The following is a 25,160-nucleotide window of genomic DNA, read 5'->3' on the forward strand; positions in this document are numbered from 1 at the left end:
TATGCCAAAGACACACATTTTCTATATTTTATTTTTTTATTTTATTTATTTTATTTTACATTTGTTGACCGGGCTAGTCTAAGTGGATATATTTCCATTTTCAGTAGAGGCCCGGGGAGAAAAGCTCCAACATAGTATAAACAGTATTATGCAATTATATAACAAAAAACAAGTACAAGTACAAAAAAAATAATAAGAGGTATATATTTCTGGGAAAAATACCAGAGAAATTCCAAAATTTAGATAATACAAGTTCTGAAAAATGCTAATATTTCATGGGATTTGTCATTTTAGTCTTTGCATTTCTTTTGTCAGTTTGCTTTAATGCACATTCTGAACTCAAACCATTTTAAAATGGAATCATGCAATGAATGGAAAATGCAAGCAACAGTCCCTGGTATAATTCCCTTAAATTCAGACAATTTTTGAATAGCATAAATTAAGGTCTCTACCTATAATGGCTGAGGCAGACAAAAAAATTCCTTTAAAATATGTTACTATTGTGGAATTAAGTATGTAGAGAGATCATTATGCAGAAAGATGCATATATATATATATATATATATATATATATATATATATATATATATATATATATATATTCTCAACCAGTTTCATATCCTTCAGAACCTTCATTGTTGCTTAGTTACATTCCAGATGAAAAATTCTTAACGACTGTCTTCATTCCCCTGGCTTAGTGTGAACTGCTAACACACTTATATGCTCAACCTGCTTGCATCTTACCATGCACATCTTTTATTTAATAAAATTATTTCATTTAAAAAAAAAAAATCACTAACTTCCTGCACTCCACCTTAACATACTTCCTTTTAACCACCGATGTCGCCACTCTGATGTTCCATTAGATTATACTTGTATTCTTACTTTCGTGGACTCTTCTGTTTACACTCTCTGTAATTCCATTTTGGTTGGTTGGTCCATTTCCCCTCCTGCAGCAATTCTTTGACATTTTCTTGGCAGTAATGTACTCATAACAGCCGCTAAAAGAGGTATAGGATGTTACACTCACTACCTGGGAGTAGCCTCATGTACAGAGCAAACATTCAAAAACAGAGGGCCAATTCACCAGTAACCCAGAGATGAATGACTTTCACCTGCATATGACACAAGTTAAAATGGTAACACCTCTGAGGCATACCTTTCTGAACTTCAGGGCATCCTGTCAGTAATTTTGAAGAGCAACTACAAATAATGGAGCAAGAAGCACAAATGAAACAATATTCAATACATGAGACTTACAACAGCAAATATTGCTCAGTTATTTGCTCCATGCAGAATTCAGGCACTTTAGACCAAAATTAATCCTGAACAGACCACAACCTTAGCATAGTCAGTGCTTCGAAAACAAATGTTATTAACCAATGGGCTAAATGACATGGAGTTTAGGTAACATACAAAAAACAATACTCACTGATGTAACAGAATTTCACTTGTCATAGGTTTATGATATACTCTCCATATCATATTCTAGGTTTATGATATATTCTTTAATCCTGCTTGTTGTAACAATGTAGTGGAAAACAAAATCTGTAGATATGAAAAAATGCTGTTTGTTATGACACCTCTCCTCATATGCTCAGTCTTATGCAAGCTGATAGGAACAGAAGTTGTAAAACATTTTTAAGATCAGTGTAGGGCAACAGAAAGTACAATTCTGTAAACTCTTACCATAACAGTAGATGCCCTTCTTTCACTGTTGCAGTATTCTTTACCTAAGGGATCTCTTTCCAAGGATAGCCCATCATCCAGCCAGTATATCAAAGTCTTTAGTTCTTATAGATATGCTCCCATGCAAGGTGTAGGGCATAAAGGTGATGTACAAATGCACCCACTCAGAAATGAAAAAGCCCTAGGAGGAACAGAATGCCCTTAGGAACAATGAAAACGTGCATCAAGGAGGAGATAATTGAAGACAACAATGACCCCCTTGGCTAGGAGGGGAAGAAAAGTACAAGGCCAGAGTTAGAACAGAGGGGGTGGGAGGGAGGGAGGAAGGGAGTGAATACTGCAGTAGGAAAGAGAAGGACATCTACTGTTATGGTAAGATTTTACAAAACTGTTCTATGTCCTTCCATATGACAGTCATAAGGCCTTCTTCATATATGCCCGCAGCCTCAAAGGAAGTACCCAGATCTGTTCAGAATTGGTGGTCCAGGACACCACATATACAAATGCCGTAGATATAGTAAACTTGCTGGCTGACAGACTCAGTGAAAACTTTGCCTGTCTGTCCCCCCATCAGTAAATCAGGACATCCCCAGTACCTGCTGCCTTCCCCTTATATCTAGGAGAACAGGTCATCACTGCTCTCACAAAGGCAAAAAATACAGCTTCCATGGGACCTGATAACATCCCAGGCTGCATCCTACGTGAATTCACACAGGAATTTGCAACACCAGTAGGCACCTGATTCAACAAAAGCCTGAGTACTGGCTTCATCCCAGTTGAGTGGAGGACAGCCACTGTCATCCCTTTACACAAAGGCGGAGCATCCACTGGGAAATTATAGACACATCAGTCTAACTAGCCTGATCTGCAAGGCCATGGAATGGATTGTCATGGACCTCATTAACAAGGACATTAGCAACCCGCAGACACTTGATCCCACACAGTTTGACTTCGCCAAGGGGAGGTCATGTCTGTTAAATTTGGTCGACTTCTTTGAGACAGTCACCAAAGCCATGGATGAGGGGAAGACTGTGCACACTGCCTACCTTGACCGGGCCAAAGCCTTTGACACTATTCCCCACTCTGGCATAATAGATAAATTCTCTTAACTAGGCATCAATCCATATGTTACCAGATGGGTAGTAAACTGGCTCACTGATAGAACCCATGTAGTCAAAATAGGGGAAGCCACCTCAAGCAGTAGACCCATACAAGCGGTGTACCCCAGGGATTGGTCTTGGGCCTCTGTTATTTGGGATATACTTTTCTGAGGTGCAGGCCAGTGGGCTATGGCTGACTAAGTTTGCAGATGACTGCAAGCTGGGTGCTGTCATCAATTCCCCTGGTGATGTGGACATCCTCCAGGAGAGTCTCACTCAGACAAATGACTGGTGCCAGAAACATGGCTTCAAACTGAATACCAAAAAATGCATCATCATCCCCTTTGGGGAGAGTGACATCCCCACAAATTATCACATTAATAACAATGTCCTAAGCACTCAATCAGTTGTGAGGGGTTTTGGCACCCAGGTTTATAGCGACCTGACTTTTGACCATCATGTTGCTTTCACGGTATGGAAAGCTTTCTACATGGCCCACCTCATAAGTAAGGGTGTCTCATCCAGGATCAAGGAGGTCATAACATCCCTGTATTCTTCCCTTATAAGACCCATTACTGAGTACAATGCACCTTTCGGCATGTACCTCACAAAGCACATGCAGCAGCTGGAGAGACCACAGAGGTTCCTCACCAGGAGAATCCAGGGCTTCAAACATCTACCATACACAGATATGCTAAAAGCCCTATCCATCTACTGAGTTTCATACAGACTCCTCAGAGGTGACCTCTGTCTGGCAAACAATGTGATCATGCACCCCACCTTAATGGGACTGTTGCATATCCGCAAGTCAAGCTCCACTCGAGTAACCCACATGCGTGGCGTCAACTTGGTCTGTGACATCAACAGGACTTGTTGGCGGGACAGATTTGTATCCTAGATACTCCCCCATCCATGGAATAGACTCCCTCTTCACATCAAGCAGAGTACCTGTTTACCTCCTTTTTAAGCGCAACCTGGATAACTGGATGGGAAACAGAAAATATACCCCTGGGATTCCATCCATGTCCCTGCTGGACAGGGGCATTTGGTGTTGATTTATCTAAACATGGGCTAAACTCTTGGCTAGGCTTATAAGGGCCTCAGGGCCAATACCCTAGTAACCTCCTATGATTATATGATCCTATGATTACTGTTGCAGTGTTCTTTACCTAAGGAAGAGTTCAGCAACTCAAGAGGAAGCCTTGGAGGAGGAAGGCAGAAAGGAGCCTTATGCAAACCTATGCAGGTAGCCCTGGCAAAGCCTGCCCTTACCCTGGAGATAACATCCAACTTATAATGCTTAGTGAAAGTATGAACAGAGGATCAAGTAGCAGCCTCAAGGATTGAATTGGTATTCAGACTCTTGTAAAAAGCACCAGAGGAAACAACTGTTGTAGTAGAATGTATCTTTACTAATGAGGAAAGACAATTTCCATGAAAACAAAAAGAAATGGTGTTAGAAATCCAGGAAGAGATAGTTTGCTTAGAAGCAGTCAAACCCAAAGTCCTGGGATGAAAGGAAAGAATAAACTGCCCAGATGTGTGAATAACTTTAGTTTTATCTAAATTATATCTGAGTTGCCTGTGTAAATCCAAGGTGTGAAGAACCTTCTCTCTGGCAGACTGAGGAGGAAGAAAAAAGGATGAACGATGAATAGACTGATTAAGGGACAACTAATTGACCACCTTGGGTGTAAAAGAAGGACTACTATGAAGAGACATCCTGTGTGTGTGGAAAACTAAGAAAGGAGGAATAGATATGAAATCTTGAAGTTTAGACACTCTCTTGGCCGAAGTGAGAGCCAAATGAAGAACAGTTTTTTAAGTACAATGTTGAAAGGAAGCTGAAGGTTCAAAAGGAGGCTAAGCCAATTTTTCAAGTACAAAACTGAGGTCCCAGGAAGGTGGAATAGGCTTCCTTGGAGGCCTAATATGAAGAATGCCTTAAAGAAATTGCTTATGTCAAATCTAGTGGCTACATGAGGAGTCAAAGGCAGACAAGCTGACAGTTGAGTTTTAACTGAAGACTATGCCAAACCAGCATGGAGCAGATCACACAAATAAGAAAGAAGCAGAGGAACCCAGACAGATAGAGGATTCTTGATGGTGAAAGAGGCACCAGACAGAAATTGCTTTCATTTGGACATATAAGATTTCCTCGTAGTGGGTTTCCTGGACTACTGCAGAACTTGAAGCATGTTCTCAGAAAACAGGTGACTGAAAGGCATCAAAACCTTATCATTCACAGCATCAGTTGAACAGTGGAGTAATGAGGATGGATGAAATCCCTTGTCTTGTGTAAGATCATCCACCCGATGAGGTAACTTGTGGTGATTGCCCCTAGCCAAGTGAGAAAGAAGGGGGAAAAAATGCTGTCTGGGCCAAAAGGGAGTCACTAGCAGGATTTTGGGAGATTACTGCCTGTTCTTGTGCAGGAATTGTATTAACAGAGGAAGGGGAGGAAAGATATAGAGAAACATCATTTTCCATGGAAAAGACAGGGGATCCACTTTCCAAGCCAGCGGACTTGGCACAATAGAAAAGAAGAATAAGTTGTCTGTTCAGAATGGAGACAAAATTATCTACCTGAGGAATACCCCACTGATGGACAATGTCCGGGATTATATCTCTGTGAAGCATCCATTTGTGATCTTGAGAGCTGGACCTGCTAAAGAAGTCTGCTACTAGACTGTGCTCTGTGGGAATGTAAAGTGCCTGAAGAGCCACTTAATACTGGATAGCTAGATCCCAGACCTGAAACGCTGGTCCACAAAGAATATAGAACCTTGTGCCCCCTTTCTTGTTGACATACTACAACATTGTGGTATTCTGTATGAAACCTTTGAGGGGCCCATAAAGAAATGGGATGAAAAGCCCAGAAGGCCAGAAGTAGAGCCCTCATCTCCTTTATATTGATGTGATCTGACCTATGAGGAGGCCAGAGACCCTGAAACGACTTGAGGTACCACTGAAGCTTCGTCATATGCAGCCTGGCAAGATGGAGCATTGGAATGGTGGAAGCCATGATACCTGAGAAATTCCCTGGCCGTGACTGAAGCTAGTTGAAGAAGGAATTGGAAAAAGCAATTAGAGACAGAGGCTTGGGAACAGGCAGACATGCTAGCATGAGAACTGTCTGAAGTCTGCAGCTGAAGAAAACATGATCTTCAGAAGGCATCAGAACTGATTTTGGGAAGTTTATGGTGAACCCAGACTTTAACAGGGAAGTAGTAAACTTGAGATCCTGAAGCAGAATGTTGGGGAAGGAGCTTGAATAAGTAGATCATCTAGATAGGGAAAGATTTGAATTTCTCAAATCCTACAAAAGCAATGACAGGAGCAACGCATTTGATGAATACCCTCAGGGCAATAGAGAGACCAAAGGGCAAAGCAGAGAACTGAAAATGCAAAGAAGCAGCAGAAAAATGTAAGGAGAATGGATGGGGATGTGAAGCTATGCATCCTTGAGATCCAGTGATAATAGAAAGGCCTGGAGTAAAAGAAGAGGAAATAATGTCTGCAGAGACAACATTCAAAAAAGAAGGAATTTTGATAAAGGTGTTCAGCTGGGAAAGATCCAGAATTAATTTGGGAATGCTCTCTTTCATGGGATCAGAAACATCCTGGAGTAAAATCCCTTCCCTACTTGGGTAAGAGGCATGGCTGGAATGGTGCCCTGAGCCAAAAGAAAATAAAGAACCTCTGCGAAATGAGACACCTGTTCCCAAGGAGGTTGAGGAATGCCTGAAAAGGGAGGAAGGGATTTCCAAAGCATGAAATATCCTTGATGGATAATGGACAGATCTCAAGAGTCTGAAGTGACCTGTAGCCAATTTGGAAGTGACAGGGAAAGTGGAACATGGCTGAGGGTAGGAGGAAATAAATTGTCAAATAGGACCCGGCTTATCCTGGAATGCAAGTTTCTGTGAGGCAGGAATCTGAGTAGCCTTAGCAGGAGGCAAAAGCCTAGAACCCTTCTTGCCCTTAGGTGGAGGGTGAGATTGTCTATAAACAAAAGAAGACTTTGAGGGGTATTTCCTATGAAATTTGGAATAGGAGAAACAAAACTATGTTTCAGCTCCTGAAAGGCTTTACCCTTGTCCTGGAGAGACTAGAAAGGTTCAGCTGCAGCAGACCCAAAAAGATTTTTACTATCCAAAGGAGCTTCCAAATGTTTTGGCTTAATGTCTTCAAACAAAGCCTGAAGGCAAAGCCAAGAGTAACGCCTTATAACAGAACCAAAGCCAGCAGCACTGGAAGAGGCATCAGCTGCATCATAGCTTCATTTGACTGAGTAGTGGGCAACTTGGGAAGTAGACCCCACAGGGAAAGGACTGAATCCTTCCCCTCAGATTCAGAGAGGTCAGAAACCTGAGAAAGGAGGGCCAAAACATACCTGGTCATATGGGTATGTTAGTTGATGGTCCTAATGGATAGAGTTGCAGCAGTATAAATTCTTCTGCCTAGCCTTTCCATAGCCCTACCATCCTTATCAGAAGGCAACAGCTTGTTAGACGGCAATTACATGGATGGCTTATCAGAGGAAACTGACACTACAGAAGGGTCAGCAGAAGGGCATTTATGAAAAAATGTACACTCATCACACACTTTATAGAAGCTATCTGGCTTCTTAGGTACAGGGGGCTACAGATGTTGCTGAAAAAAGTATCCGGGAGGGCAGCCAGAACAGGAGGAACTTTGGATGACTTAGGAGACTCTATCTGTTGAAGCTCACATAATCTTTTGTGAATCTCAGAGACTTGAGAACAACCTACTTATAATAATCCATCATACAGGCAATGGTATCCCCAAAGGAGAGTTCCTCTGGGCGGAATCTAGACTTATGGAGTCATCCTCCTCAAAACCATAGTCCAAGGGGAAAGGAATTTGGGAAGAGTAATCCAAAGATTCTTCTCCTGAGTCCAGGTCCTCATCAGAAGAATTCAGTTCCCTAGGCTTTTTGAGACCAGGGAGGAGCAGACACAGAGACCTCTTGAGGAGGCTTCAAGACCATCAAAGCACTAAAAAAGACCCTGAGTAAAATCCTGCTCAAGTAGAGGATCCTTAACAACAGGAGAAATATGCTTTGTTTTTTGTTTTTTTCTGTGGGACATCAGCACAAAACACCCTGGGAGGGTCAGACCCCTGGTGAAACTCAATAATGATTGTAGGAATCATCTCCCTAACTAAGATGTGAGGAACCCCTTGGTCCTTCACATATAATTAGCCAATGGTCCCCTTCAATGTTAGGCAAAGACACTTGAAAAGCCTCAGAGCATGTGTGAGAAGCCAGACCCATGCTGGCGTCCGACGTGGTTATGACAAAGGAATCCGAAGCAACCATGGGATGGCCCTACAGGCTTTCACCAGCCTTGAGAGAGAGAGACATCTGGGGTAGGCTGGACAGAAGACAGATCAGACCTAGCCTTTCTGGCCTTCTTGGCAGATGGCTGGCCCTTAGGATGGGAGGATTCCACCATAGCACCTTGAGCTGACTTAAGACGATGGTTCTCCAGGTAGGTGGATGTGGAGGAGGGATGACTGTAAAGGGTAATAGGCACAAATACCTGGAAGATAGATCACTGTGTATGGCTGTGGGAAACACCCAAACAGGAGAAACACTGGTCATGTTGGTTTCTATGAGGAATCTGCCTCCCAAACTGGCTTTTTCTGGATTACATGAGCACAATAACCACAAAAAAAAAAAAAAAAAAGAAAGAAAAGAAACCCCAAAAGGGCACTTGACTGTAAACACAGCTTGGTAGCAGTACAGCAGAAGGGCATTCAGATCGACATTCAACAATGGTGATCAGAGTGGTGGCAAACAAGTAGAGTGTGTGCATCAGTACATCACTTTTATGTCCTACACCTTGCATGGGGAACATATGTGTGATGTACCACGGCTATAAGAACTAAAGGCTTTGGTATACTGGCTGGATGATGGGCTATCCTTGGCAGGAGATCCCATAGGTATAGAATACCTTAACAGTGATATGGAAGGACATCTATATTTCACTCTTCTCATTTGACATCTCTTGCCCACCTGGCAAAAAAAATACAGTCAGTGGTTTCTGTACATTGAAAAGCAAGGGTGATGGATCTTATCCTACTCTTCTGATGAAAAACTGTGTAAACCATCTGAAAGAAAAAAAAACTTTAATAATTGCTTTCAACACTACAGAGCAGAAATACATATTTTACATTCATATTTTACCATAAAATGTACACTTTAAATTAATTTACTAGCAAGTGTAAATAAAGACCAAGAAGAACCTTAGTGGCTATAGGAGCCAATCTATGGTCTTCAATCTGGATTGGTTAAATGGATAGTCTACAATGATGCCCAATTTATATCAATTTTATACAACATTATGAGTTTCATTCTATTTCAGAACTAAACTGCCATCTTCTCTCATGTAATCAGGGATACTTTCTGGGACTGGGCAAAGGATTTCATCTGCAATCATGCAGAAAAAAACTCTGAAGCAGAATGACTACTAATATGCATGATTTTTTTCAGAATGAAACACAGTAGTGTTCTTTCTGTAATGGAAGGGCATTACATCTCTAACTCTAACAGAAATATAAACAACTTCATTCAGTGTATGGGATAACTGGACTAGGAATGTTATATGGACCAAGGAGCAAAGTTAAGTCTCAGTAAAAATATTTCTTGCAAGAAACAATGAGAGGCTAGGAATTACAACAGCATACAAACGCATTTCATGCAATAATACCACTGACATGGTTTTAAGAAGATAATTACCAGGACTGATACTGAAAAAAGTACTACAAGAAACTAACATCTCGGAGGCGGTGCCTAGATGGCTAACTGAGAGCAGTGAATTTTAAGAGCTCCATAAACTAGTATAATAATATAGGAAAATTATATTATTTTCAAGTTTAAAACATCAGAAATCTATAGATAAACTACATAAATATCAATGTTGGTGGAGATGTACAAAAATTTTCCTGTCAAGTAACTTGGAGATATATTGAGTCACTGAATATGAACAACTCAAGGAATTCTCATCCAGATGCTGCTTTGAAAAAAGAACTGCAATTGATGACATCTACCTTACAGGAACTACCTTTGAAGATGGATGGCTTTAAAAATGACTTAAAAACCTCAAATTAAGTTCCCAAAACCAGACTGATACTCTTAAGGAACTATTACAGCAACACCATACAAGAATAACAAATATAGGGACTTCTCTAAATGACATTGAAGGGAGACTCAAAGAGGAAGAATTCCAAAAAGAATTTCTGCTTAAATGGCTGCTTAACAAAATAGATGACTTAGAAAATCGGGAAAGGAGAAACAACATAAGGATCTTTGGTCTGCCTGAAAATACTGAACCCAAATTCCTGAATTTTTAGGTTTCAAAGAGGGACTTTCATTTGGGATTGAAAGGACACATAGAGTACTGAGGAATCTTGCTTCTAACTCAACAAATACTCCACCTAGATCCATAGTTATAAAATTTCTTTCATTTCTGGACAAGGGACTAATATTAAAATCTGCTTGGAGAAAATCACCCTTAAAATACAGTCAAAGCCTGGTAAGGTTTGACAATGATTATTCTTCCAGAATACTAGAACAAAGGAAAAAAAGTCTGGCCAATAATAAAACTGTTGATGAAACAAAACAAGATTAAAGCACAGCTGGCCTTTCCAGCCAAGATAAAAGTACTTTTTGCCAATGAGATGAGAACCTTTAATGACTTAGAAGAAGCTACTATATTCATCAAAAACAACATAGTGTCTATCCCAGAAGAAATGAAATGGATGGCCCCTACTCTTAAAAGAATAAAAGAAACAAATCCTTGGACTGATGCTAGAAAGAAGAAACAAAAAACTTATTCCAAGATAGCTCTCCCAAAAAATAACTCTTACAACTACATCTCTCAAAGTATCAACTGATATGGTACATCACTTGTCATCTGTTTTGATTTAAAAATGGAGGGTTTCTTAAAAAACTGAGAAACAGTAATGATTTATTCAGAATATTCAAAGATTCCAGTAATTCTTTACAAGCAAAGGTAGGTCAAGATGGGTTACTATTTACATTTATTTATGTATAAGCCAAACAAAGCAACATATAATATAAACACAGAAGTTTCTATTCCCTTACTTGAACTCAATGAATACTTATCTTGTTCATTTTCATTGGTTTTACTTATAATAATTTAAGTAATTAATTAACTAATTCAACAAGGTACCATTCATCAGAGTTCAGACTCAAATGTAACAAATTAACATCATATATAATAGCAGTAACAGTAGAGTGTTTTGAAAAAAAAATGCTGTCATGGAGACTAATGCCTTATTCAGTTAAAGTATGATTTAGAAATGTCACGTATATCCTGGTTGAATAATAGCAGCAAGCTCTTAGTACAAATGTCATTATTATTCTGTCTAAATATAGTTAATATCAATCATGGCAGGTATCATAGCTTCGAGTGCTGTTTAATCAATCCTGATACGGTGTGCGTGGATGCAGCCATGTCTGGCAGCTAGTACAAATGTCATTATTATTCTGTCTAAACATAATTAATATCAATACTGGCAAGTAAGCTTCGAGTGCTGTTTGATTAAGCCTGACATGATGTATGTGGATGCAGCTGTGTCTGGCAGCTGTTATATGTTGCTGTTTTCGTCTCTGGGAAGCTGTGGGTTGCAGCTCGTAATTGAGGTTTACTGATTAGATCCAGGGGAAGGGGGTGGATAGAACTGTGATTTGGGATATTTTGGCAAAGAATGCTTTGCTTGTACGTCTGCTGAGTGGGAGGTGGGAGGGCTGGAGGAGTGTGTTGTCTCTTGTTATGGCGGCTTGTTGGGAGGTTTTTTTTTTTTATCTGTTTGCTCTCTGTTCTTTTCATGGCTGCTGCCTTGCTGAAAGGGAGGGAATTTAGGCTTGAAGTTGCAGTGAAATGAAGCTTTGCTTCAGGTGCATCATGAGCCTCTGCTATGCAGTACACAGACATATTAACAGAAATGGATGCTCCCAGGTTGCTATGGCAAAGGAGGCAGAGTGAAGATAATGCTTAATGGCTCTAAGGAGCCTCCAAGATGATTCTCTGAAATGACGTATTTGTTTTTAAAAAAAAAAAAAAAAAAATATATATATATATATATATATATATATATATATATATATAAAATAAAAGGGTATTTTAGACCACATGTACACATATTGATGGTCTCCCAACACTTTGTTTAGCTCATTAAGTTAATTCTTGAAAAATTCTTGATTAAGAAAAAAAAAGCACACACACACAGTAGTTTTGTAGTGTATGATTTTAGTAAATTTAGACATAAAATATATAATCGTCATATAAGACGAAGTAGTCTGCTGAATTTAGATATTAAAGACAGGATTTAATAACATGGGCTTGTGTATAATAACACTACTCTCTTAACTTGTCATAAATGACATACACTACACTAAACATCAAGGGGAAGTATGATGATTTTCTTATATAAGTAAAGATGCATAACAAGTCATGTAATTTCTTTAACTTGAACTGTAGTTTTTGTAACTCATCTTGACCATATATGATACTTAAGTGGTTACCAAGGTAACTAATGTTTTATACATGACATCAAACTGACAAAGTTGTTCAAGAGAAACAATAGAAGCCTGAACTTGAAATGTCACAGAATGTAACAATCATATTCTGAACAAATAGTATTAAATTGACAACAGACAGTTTAATAACATGGGCTTGTGTATAATAACACTACTGTTTTAACTTGTCATAAATGACATACACTATATTGAACATCAACGGGAAGCATGATGATTTTCTCATATAAGTAAATGTGCATAACAAGTCATATAATTGCTTTAACTTGAATTATGGTTTTGTAACACATCTTGACCATACATAATACTTAGGCTGTTACCAAGGTAACTAATGTTTTATACATGACATCAAACTGACAAAGTTGTTCAAGAGAAAGAATAGAAACCTGAACTAGGAATGTCACAGAATGTAACAATCACATTTTGAACAAATAGTATTAAATTGACAATAATTGCTCAGTTAAACCTTTGCTGATTATACAAAATGGAATGTTGCCATTTAAATCTAAAAACTTTCAGTATATGCCATAAAATGGCAATTTATGAATATGGAAAGGGAACTTTTAATCATTAATCACAGTAGGTGAATTTGTTGTGTTTAACCTATAAGTTTGCTCATTTTATAATGAGAAATGACAGATATGAAAATCCTTATGTGTAGGAAATGGGGGGTGCACTTATAATTAAAATGCACTAACTTTCATCAATGTTTACATAAAACAAACTTGATGCTTTAAGTAAGTTAGCAACAAATAGAGTGATTACTTAAATGCTGGTAAACAATGAAATATAACTTCTGATATATCCAGTAAAATGCATTGTATTATAAACATTAGGTATAAATATTATTACCATCTATTTATATTAAGTAATACATTTTGAAAGACTTCATCAATAAGGGTGAATATGTTAAATAACTGTGTGCTATAATCTTTTACTGAGGTTTTATATATGATACATCCTACTTTACTATGATTGAATTGCTTGTCATCTATCTTTCATGTAAATATTAATTGCTTATACAATAAGTATACATTTATATTGAATTAGAATTCTGTCTAATCTACAATAGTACTTTATTTGTTCAAAATAATATAAATATTGGTTATTCCTATTACAAATATTCTCCATATGATAATTAAATTTATGGAGCTCAGATATTCTGGATTGTCAAGGTATGAGTGATAATCTAATGGACTTAGGTTTATCCATTAGATTAGGAATGATTTTCATTCCATGGCTAGTGTGGATCTTAGTTTTGTTAACATTTATTAATTTAAATTTGTTATTTCGCAAAAACATTTTTTGTATGCATGACCGAAACATTATTTTATTGGTAAACACTCAAAGTATAAAACTGATAATTTCCTTTAAAAGCTCAAACATATACTTTATAGTTATCAGAGGAAAATGTTTAATAGCCTCAATAAAACAAAAAATACATAGTCTAAATAACCTAAGATGGATTTAACTTTCTTCTTCTTCTTCTTTTGGCTTTTCCCGGTTAGGGGTTGCCACAGCGGATCACCTGTCCACTCATAATTGGCAGTGGAGTTTTACGGTGTTGAGTTGCCAGCCTTCCACAGAAGGCACACACATGCACACACTCACACCTAGGGCCAATTTAGAGTGTACAATCCACCTAAGCTTGTCTTTGGGATGTGGGAGGAAACCAGAGCACACAGTGGAAACCCACGTGACCACAGGGAGTACATGCAGACTCCACAGAGAAGGCAACCAAGCGAAGGATTGAACTGGAGAACTTCTTGCTGTGAGGTGGCAACGCTAACCACTGCACCACCGTGCCCGCCCCTAAGATGGATTTAACTTTATTATCTTTAAATACCAATGGCTTAAACAATCCTAGCAAGAGATCAAATCTACTGAAATATTTAAAACTGAACAAAGCACAAACTGTCTTTCTTCAAGAAACTCATTTGAAAACAAATGACAATTACAAATGGAATCCTAAGGAATATATTATATTGGTGTAATCCACTTATAAGACAAAGACAAAAGGTGTAACAATTTTATGGAAAACAAATGTAATTAACCCAGAACTCATTTATAAGTATGAAGATAAAGAAGGCCTTATGCCATTAGTAATAGTTAAATATAATAACAGAATATGGACCCTAGCCAATCTATACTGGTTCCGAGGCATTGGATCAGGAACTGTTAACCAACACTTGGATTTCATTTCCAATAATTATAAAGGCAACTTAATATTAGGAGGAGATTTTAACTGTATACTTGATATTTCTGAAAGTACAAATAAAACACCGCTGCATACATCTGCTGTATCAAAAGCTTTAAACAAGTGGGTAGAATAATTTCACCTTGTAGATACTTTCAAATTTAAAGAAGATAAATCTTTGTTGTTTTCCCATCAAGATCACAGATTTGGTACCCAAACTAGAATAGATAAAATATTTGCTACTCATGACTTATATTCTAAAATCATTAATTTCTCAATTACTCCCTGCTCCTTTTCAGACCACAATTCATTGATACTAAAACTTCAAAATGGGTACAATCCATTAATCTTTAACTCCAGCATTCCAGCATATATAACTAAAATTAAAGAGTTCAAACCCTGGTTATTATCTGAATTACAGTTCTTCTTAGATATTAATTACACCACAGAGATAAATAAAATAATGATATGGGACTCATTAAAAGCTTACATATATGGTAAAACCCTAACTTGGTATAAAAAAATCAGAGAATGGGATTCTGAATTATTAGATCTACAATCCAAACTTTTGTCGGTAAAAGCTGAATAAAATCAAAATCATTTGGGGATGAAAAAGAAAGTAGAAGTATTAAACAATAAATACAACAAAATTCTAACACATAAAACTAGTTTAGCTTTACAAAAACTGAAAACTAATACCTTGGCCACTTGTCCCAAATATCTACATAATTTATCCACAAGAATCAAAATACAATCAAAAGCTAATAACATTAAAAGTATCTTCCATGAAAAGAAAGGGAAAAATGTCTCAGATATAGGTGACATTCTTGATGCCTATAGAAATCACTATATGGAACATTTCCAAAAAGAAAATATACATATTGATCAAGTAAATCTAGATGAAAAATGTTCTAATACAAAAAAATACCAGGAGAAATTAAAACTAAATCTGCAAGTACCCATATCCTACAAAGAAATTACAGATACAATAAAAGAGGGTAAAATAATAAAGCTCCAGGTATAGATGACATAATTATGGAAATATATAAACTTTTCCCTTCAAAGATACTATCCCTCTTCCATAAAACTCTATTAGAAATTCAGTCACAAGCTTTAATATCACCCTCTTGGAGATATTCCTTAATCACACCAATCCTAAAGGAAAACAAATCCCCAAACCTCTGTACCTCATATAGACCTATATCATTATTAAATAATGACTGTAAGCTATTTGTGACAATATTAACTAACAGAATGAAAATACCACTATCCAAAACAATAAATAATGATCAAACTGGATTTATATATCATAGTCACACACATGACAATATTAAAAGGATAATTTCTCTTATAGATTATATTAATAAAGAAAATAAAGAAACACTCATAATTGGCTTAGCTATAGAGAAAGCCTTTGATTCCCTAAATTGGAACTATTTATTCAAAATTCTAGTGTTATTTGAATTTCCTCCTTCCTTTGTTCATCTACTAAAGAATATATATACAAATAATTTAGCGTATGTTAAGTTAGGTCCTTTCCCCTCTGAATCTATACATATAACAAAGGGTACTAAACAAGGATGTCCCATGTCCCCAATTCTAATTGCTTTGGCTATTGAAATATTGGCATATTCAATACGTAAAAATACAAAAATCAAAAGAGTAGATGTTTATGAACAATACAATTCTAAAGTAATGCTCTTTGCTGATGACATATTATTAACATTACACAATACAAAAGAGACATTAGAAGAATTAGATATTTCAATTGACACATTTTAAAGGACTTCAGGACTCTATTTCAATAAATCAAAATCAAAATTTTTATTTTTAAATTAAAAAAAAAGAATCGCAGACGAAGGGGAATCACATTATAGGGAAACAAGAATCTACCTTAAAATATGTAGGAATTGAGTTATGCAAGGGTAATAATGAATTAGTCTAAAAAAACTACAATAATATCATCAATACAATTAAAATCTCTGTGGAAAAGTGGAACAAAATAATATTAACATTTGAAGATAGACTACAGTTAATAAAAATGGTTTTACTACCCAAAATTCTATATATAGCTTTGGCAATACAACTGTTACCAGAAAGGAATATGCTCAAAGAAATAAACTCATGTCTAATAAATTTTTTATGGTTTCCCAAAAGAAACAGAATAGCTTTAATATATCATATCAGACCATGAAAACAGGGAGGATTAAACTGTCCTGATATAGAAACATATATAAAAGCATCAATATCTAAAACAAACTCAGACTGGATAAGTCCAAATTATTCTGCAAATTGGAAATAACTACTATCTGTAATATCAATAAATTAATTTGATTTACAAAAAAAAATTCAAATAATAGATAAAAACAATTTGCCATGGCACATATTATGTATTAGTATGCAATATAACATAAAGCCCACTAAAACTCGTATGATTAATTATTATATTGACTCATTTAGGAAAATTATTAATGGAAATATAGATTTAAAAATCTGGTTTCATCTTTTAACACCATTCATAGTTACAAAGAGCTATCCACATAAAATATGCAAAGAAATAATTAATTCCTGGGAACAGAAAGGATTTGTTTGTTGGTTTCAATGTATCAAAGAACTAAAAGTTCTGAATATGCAAGCAGTAGAAACAACATACAAAATTCCACAAGACTGGTTAACTACGCAAAGCATTCTGACGTATTTGCAAGATTTATGCAGAATAATTAGTAATTCTTCATTTAAAGAAATACCTAAAAACTTACAAAATACCTATATGAAATCATATATATTGATTATGACATGGGAAATAGTATTTCAAAATTTTACAAGATAGTAATACATTATAAAACAACACCCAAATCCTCAAATTGGAATTATATAATAAAAGGACACTCATTACTGCTAACTGAAAAAAATAAATCAAATATTTTATTATCAATAAAACATACATCCTTTACACAATACTGGAAAGTTTTTAGTTGGAAATGCTTGCACAGAGCATTCTTAACTCCATAGAGAATTATTAAAATTAATTCTGCCGCAAAGGTTATATGTTGGGGGTGTGAGCAAATACACAATGCAGATTGGAATCACATTTTTTTCGACTGTGTTAAAATTAAACCATTTTGGAATGCTATTAAAAACTTTTTTACAAGCTTTATTTAATGAATCATTTAACTTATCTAACGCTCTAGTATTATTAAATGTGTGCGAAGGTCCTCATTTGAATGAGTCAAATATGTATCTAGTTTGGACTATACTTGCAATCTCAAGGAAGTGTATAACAAGAAGATGGAATACAAACACAATACTGACTTTGGAAGACTTGTACAGCCTACTGAAGACCACAGCATTGCTGGAAATTAAAATTAAAGAATTAAGGATTCATCTTAAGCCATTTATTAACAATCCATGGAAAAAAGTCTTATCATTGAGTGACACTTTACAATAACCGAACAGATACACTCTGATAACTGGATTATACCGATACAGTAATTGTATATATTCAGCTCTGTTATAGTGTCAGGCTGATGTAAATAGTGTACATAGTTATTTAAGATGTTATATACAAATACTATGGAATGTATTCTACTGTATTTGAAAAACAAATATTTTTGAGAAAAAAAAGGAAACCAGCATCTCCTATGTTCTAAGGATCTAAACCTTTCTGCAACATCAACAGAATAGTTTGGAGGGACAGATATAACTTGCAAAGGATACCTCAGCTCTGGAACAGTCTCCCCATCCACATAAAACAAAGTTCATCCCTGTCCATATTCAGGTGCTACTTAGATCTATGGATGGGAAACAGAAAAGTTATCCAAGGACTGTCCCCATATTGCTAATGGACAGAGACAGCTGTATGACACCAGCTATTCTTATTTAGGATAATATATAATTATTTCCCATGGGATAGGTAAGACCAATCTATAGCCAAATGGGATAGGTTTATTTCTAGCACAAAAAGGGAAACTAGCTAGACTTAAAGTGGCCTGCATGGGCAGCTAGCCTAGTGCTTAAATATGAACTTATACATTTTCAACTATCAGCATAAGGAAATATTAAGGAACTTTTGTAAAGAAATTTACACCTGCAGACCAGATATTCTTCTTGGGTACATTAACCAGATGAGATGAAAATGCCAAATTAAAGCCAGCTGCTGACATAACCAAGGTGACTCTTCCACTGTTAAATAGAGGATAGGATATATATTATGTCAGTAACTAGAGCAAAATTTCTTACATCTAAACTATGACAAATCAGGCATGCGGAGTATCATTTCAAGCTGGTTTAAGGGTTCTTCACATGATATCACAGAGCCTGAAATGAGACAAAGAGTAACTGGTATGGTGCACAATGGGAATATTAGTAAATAGTAACACATTGCATTTGTGAGAGAAACTAGAGAGTGCTCCTTTAATTTACAACAGAAGATACAAAAGTGTAGTGTTAGCAATGAGACTGAATCTAGGAAATGGGACTACTAGTAGGACTGTGGCAGGACACCACATTGGAAGACATTTTGATGGAAGATTTTTAATATTTTTCTAAGCCTGCAAAAGATCAAAGGGAAACTGGGATGCAATAACTAGTGCTGGAGGGGACATTGCACATAATTTGATTTGGATCTGAATTTCAACACCTTTATCTGGGAAGAAATCACAGTTGGAAGCAAGATTTCTGCAGAAGGCAGGCAATGGGTTACTTTCCTATTTTTCCTCATTAAAAAGTTATCTCCCAGTACTGAGCTATCAAATAAAATTGGAGGAAGATACCGCTTTGCATTCATCTTGTACATAAAATGCTACGTGGAAAAGCATCCATCCACCCAATGTAGCCACTATTCAAGAACACCTAAATAATTAAAAAAGTTACCTGAAGAGAAATAGATGCTTTGCTTAATGGTGAATGCTAAAGAGTTATATGGTGGAGGCTATAGAAAATTCAGAGGTAATGTCGGCCTTGGTAAAAAACAAACATATTTTGGATAGGACTACAAACCTGCTTTTAATTTGTAATATGCCTTCTCCAGGAAAATTGGAAGCTTACACATTGTTGAAAATAATCAAATTTATCTCATTCTCATCACATACTGGATTGGAAGAGATGGTTCACAAACATGATGTGCAACTGTATCCCAAGTTAGGTCTGAGCTTCATTAGTCAACATTAGTTAATGAGCATGATTCATGAATGTGAATGTAGTGTGAATCTACTAGCACACATACTAAAGTAACATGCAGCAGTAATGGTGGACAGTGAGGAAACAGTATCACGACAAGGGGCAAATACAACACATAGTTACTTACTGGTATCCATAATATTTTTCTGTAGCTAATGACAGGCATGTTAAGTGAAGCCCCATGAAGACATCCTAACAACTGAAGTGCTTTTGGCCGTGTCACCCACACCTTATTTTTGGTGAATGAATTTGTGTGTGTGTGTGTGTGTGTGTGTGTGTGTGTGTGTGTGTGTGTGTGTGTGTGTGTGTGTGTGTGTAAATAAATAAATATGGGTGTACTGCCATTGGTCAGTGAGGTTTTAGGCTACCTCTGTTTTGATGGCACACTGGTCAACAAAACAGATGATTGGCAGCTCTCTGAGTTGAGGAAAAAGCACCTTTTTGGGATTGTGCACTCTGAGCTAGTATATATCAGGGGGTAATGGGGGATAGCACCCCCTGCAAAAAAAAAAAAAAAAAATATATATATATATATATATATATATATATATACACACACACACACACACACACACACACACACACACACACACACACACATACATATATTTGTTTTTTACTTTGCATCATTATTCTCGGCTGGAGTGCGGGGAGTGCCTTCTGTGTGGAGTCTGCATGTCCTCCCCGCAGTTGGGTGGGTGTTTGAAAGACATGCGTAAATGGGCGTGCCTTTGTTGAAGGTTGAATGTTGAGCTGGCACCTCAGTGTTCAAGAAAAATCTACTTCCAATCATTAGCAGACCGGAGTTCCGCTATGGCGACCCCTAACTGGGAAAAGCCGAAAGACAACAACAACATCATCCAAGATTAATCCTCGGAGCATGTGAAGAAGAGTGCTTATATTGTGTTGTTGACATTAAAGCCACTGGCATTAAGTGAAATTGATCTGAATCACTAAATCCATATGTGTATGTATGTATGTATGTATGAGAACAGATCCATCCATCTGCAACCCCTTTCCCCCCTTTTTACACATGATGTGAGGGTGTCACTTCAACAGTGACAATCATTTAGAGCCAAGGTTCCTACCACTGGGAGGCAAGCCATAACAGCTGTTAATGAGTGAGATAGACAGACAGAAATAAACAGAGCTGTATGAAATAGTATAAAATATTTCATACATAAACAGTTTAAACTATGTCCAATGCATGCAGAATAATTTTTTTTGAGGATATGTTCTAGAATAATCACCCCTCAGTGCTGCCTCTTTTGCATATGATGAGGTATAGAAAGGGCACTGAGGCCCATCCCTCATCTGCATAATATGCCTTTGCAGCAGACAAAGGTGGGCAGCACAGGAGGAAGTACAGTAAAGGGTCACAGTGCACACAGGGTGTGGGGATTTGATTCTGGCCAGCAATGATCACAAAGACCTCATAGAAGATGATAGCTTTGCTGGTAGGAACCCATGGGTTAATAGACAGCCAGAGGATTATGGTCTCTCTCATGTTTACTGCACTGTAAAAGGACAGATTGGTCACATAAACATGCTTGTCTATTGTGCAAGGCAGTGCACGTATAAAACCACCTAAAGAAAATAAAATTAAATATAGGCTACTAGATGTTCTGAATGTCTAGCACTATGGCAATATGCCTTCAGATGCTTGCTATATATCTTTACACCAATCCTTTCATTTATTTGCATGGTTGTCAAATATTGCCTGTAACATCCATGCTGCTGTGACAATGTAATGATTATTATTGGCATAGAATTTATCCTATCTACAATTGTCATAACGTGATACAAAAGTCACTCTTTTCTAGTGCCATAATATTCTTGAACTGAAGGAAGATCTTACTATGTTAAGGTGACTGCAATAAACTGCTTGGAGAGAACCCTGATGTATCAAAAATTAGACTGCAGTGTACATTATTTCATATTACATATATGCATATGTACAAATGCAGTAATTTTGATATGTCCAATGAGCGAAGGCATGCTATTAATCACAGGCATAATGAAAGTATGTCAGGAAAACGATCATCATTTTCTTATACTCTTCTGACTTCTCTAGCATGACAAAAACAGCAAAGGGAATTATAAAGGTATTAATGCAAATGCCACTGGGTTTCACCTGCATAATATGTTAGTAAAAGAAGGATGAAATGTCATCTATGAGACAAAGATGATACCTGATAACATGGATTGCAAACACCTTGTGCATCTAGGGCAGGTGTGGCAGAGTAGTCTTAAGAGTGCGGGCAAACTCCACAGAACCTGTACGTGCTCTCAACTACCTGGCTCTGATGGGCATCATAATAGCTGAAGTGCAAGCTGTATTAGAAACACCTTACTTGATTGCATTAGTTTCAAAGAAGACTGACTGCATCATCAAACCTCCTACACAGTGTCACTTTAGGTCCATGCCAAAATATGATATCCCTATCCATACCAATACAAGGTTGATGTCAGGTAACCAGAGACAGTGTGCATTCAGGACAAAGAACAGCCCAGAGATGGATGGTTATGGGACAGAGGATTATAATGAGGTCTCCCATCATAATGAGCCTAGTGTGTGTTCCAGACACAGAATGCCAAGAAATTCACCTTGAGAGCAAATATTGGCATCCATGTCAAGAACACAAAGGTTATGATAGGAGACCTGATCATCATTCTTTGTAGTGCATTGAGTTATCTACTCCATATTAAACAGTTACAGAAGAACTGCAGTGGTGGTGCTACGGTAACGTTGTTGCCTCACAGTAAGACGTTGTCCTGTTCGATTCTCAGCTAAAGCATCTTCTGTGTGGAGACATGCGTGAATGGGTGTACCCTCATTGAAGGTTGTGAGTCAGGGCTGGCAACTCGGCATGTAAAAAAATGTACTGCCAATCATTAGCAGACTGGAGTTCCGCTGTGGTGACCCCTAACCGGGAAAAGCCGAAAGACACAACAACAACATTAAACAGTTACAGAAGAAATGCACAGAGTGTTTTATCAGCTTTGGAACTTGGTAAAGCACTTGGCGAGTGTTATCAAACAGCAGCAGACCTATCAGCTTATTTCCTTAAGCACTGGGGTGGAGATTGAGAAAATGACATACTATTTCTAAATACTATTCCAGTAACTTGTTGGGTGAATTAGAGCAATACGTTTTGCATCCATATGCATTTTCTGAACGATGAATGAAACTGTATTTCTGACATTTTTGACAGACTATAACCCTTAGTGACACAGTGATATACTCTGGGACATTTGAGAGCCAAGGAGAGTATCTTGTGCAATACATGATCATAACAGCTTTTGGGGGTTGTCACAATTGTTACACCTCCATAAGTGCTGTTAAGATTAGGTCACACACTAGAGAATCACTTTCCAAGTATATTTTTTCAATGATATTGGAGCTTACTCACAGTGTTCCATGCACTACAATCATGTTTGTGCATCTTCATTGTTATTATGCACCACATACAAAATGTTACTCATATGATGGATGTCCTACACCATATTTTTATTTTTTTATTTACATAACAGAATGTACCACACAATGCACATATCACTGTATGGGTTATATAAGGTAGCCTGTAAATCTCTTATCATCTTCAGCATGACTTAACCCATGATACACAGCACTTCATTAGGAAAGATGGGACAAACTCCAAACAGTGAATCCTCCACAGACTTTAGTAGCAAAGAACAAAGCAACATTCATGGCACCCACATTTCAAGATTCACTGATATATGGATTTCACCTCAAAAATTCCAAAGTATGTATGAGGACCAGGACAACCACAGATGCCTTTTTTCTACCTCCCCAGTATAGTGATAATGCCAGACAGAACCAAATTTATGAACTTAACATACACCAAAGCCTTCATCAAGCAGGCCCAGTAGAGATGAATGCACTGGGCACTTGATAGTAGGACAACATGCACATCATTTCCTCTTCTCAATACATCATAGGTTCATAGGTTCATAGGTAGATACTAAGCTATTGGCCCTAGGGCCTATACAGCCCAGCCAAAAAGGTACCATGGCTTTTGCCACCCATGAAAATAAGTTTCCTTTGCCACTGTTGAGCAAAACCACAGAAGTGATCCACGAGGTGAATTTTCTATTTCCCATCCAATCATCAAGATTTTTCTTGAAGAGTGCTAATGAGGAGCTTTGTTTGATATAGATAGGCAGTTTATTCCAGAGTATGGGAAGTGTCTGGGACAGGACTCTATCCCTCCGGCATGTTCTGTTTATTGTGGTGACAAGGTTAAGGTCCCTAGAGCATGTAGCTCGGAGGGATTTGGATTTCTTTAAGTGCAGCATGTCCAACAGCTCTGGGTTTGACATAGCTTTGTATGTTAGGCAGAGATCACCTCTGAGTAGGCGATGCACGACGGAGTAAAGCTGGAGTTTTTTGAGACGGTCTGCATAGGGCATCTGTTTGAGTCCAGTAATCCTCTTTGTGAGGTATTTCTGCAGCCTTTCCAGTTGTTGTAGATGTCTTGCGAGGTACATACCAAAAGGGGCATTGTACTCTATAATGGGTCTAATGAGTGATGAGTAGAGGGGAACAATGACCCCTTTTTTTCTGGATGAGAAAGCTTTTGTGATGAGGTGTGCCATGTAGAAGGATTTCCTGACTACTGTGGCGATGTGATTGTCAAAGGAGAGACTACTGTCCACCTGTGTCCCAAGGTCTCTTATCACACTTTTGGTGTTAAGTATACTACCCCCTATGTTGTAGTTCATGGGTACAGAGTTTTTACCAAAGGGGATGACAATGCACTTTTTGGCATTGAGCTTGAGGCCATGGCTTTGACACCAGGCATCTGTCTCAGTGAGGCCCTTTTTTAGGATGTCCACATCATTAGGAGTTTCGATTATGGCTCCTAGTTTGCAGTCATCTGCGAACTTCATTAGCCAAAGACCTTCTGTGTTAGCCTGCACTTCAGAGAAGTAGATACCAAACAGGAGAGGACCCATGATTGAACCCTGTGGTACTCTACTTGTCACTGGTCTGAAGTCGGATTTGGAGTCTGCTACTTTCACAGTGTGGGTTCTGTCAGTGAGCCAGTTGGCAACCCATCTTGTGACATAGGGATTTATACCTAGTTTAGTGAGTTTATCGATAATTCCAGAGTGGGGGATGGTGTCGAAAACCTTGGCAAGATCTAGATAGGCTGTGTGAATCACCTTACCCTCATCTATGGCTTTGGTGACTGCTTCAAAGAAGTCTAGCAGGTTTAGGAGACATGATCTGTCTTTTACAAACTCAAACTGGGTGGGGTCCAGAGTTTGGAGATTACCAATGTCTTTGTTTATAAGTTCCATGATGATACATTCCATGGCCTTGCAGACCAGGCTCGTCAGGCTAATGGGGCGGTAGTTCCCAGGGTCTGTGGTGGCTCCA

The sequence above is a fragment of the Protopterus annectens genome, chromosome 7.part0 (assembly GCF_019279795.1).
Source record: "Protopterus annectens isolate FY-2018-M chromosome 7.part0, PAN1.0, whole genome shotgun sequence".
In the NCBI taxonomy this organism is placed as follows: domain Eukaryota; kingdom Metazoa; phylum Chordata; order Ceratodontiformes; family Protopteridae; genus Protopterus; species Protopterus annectens.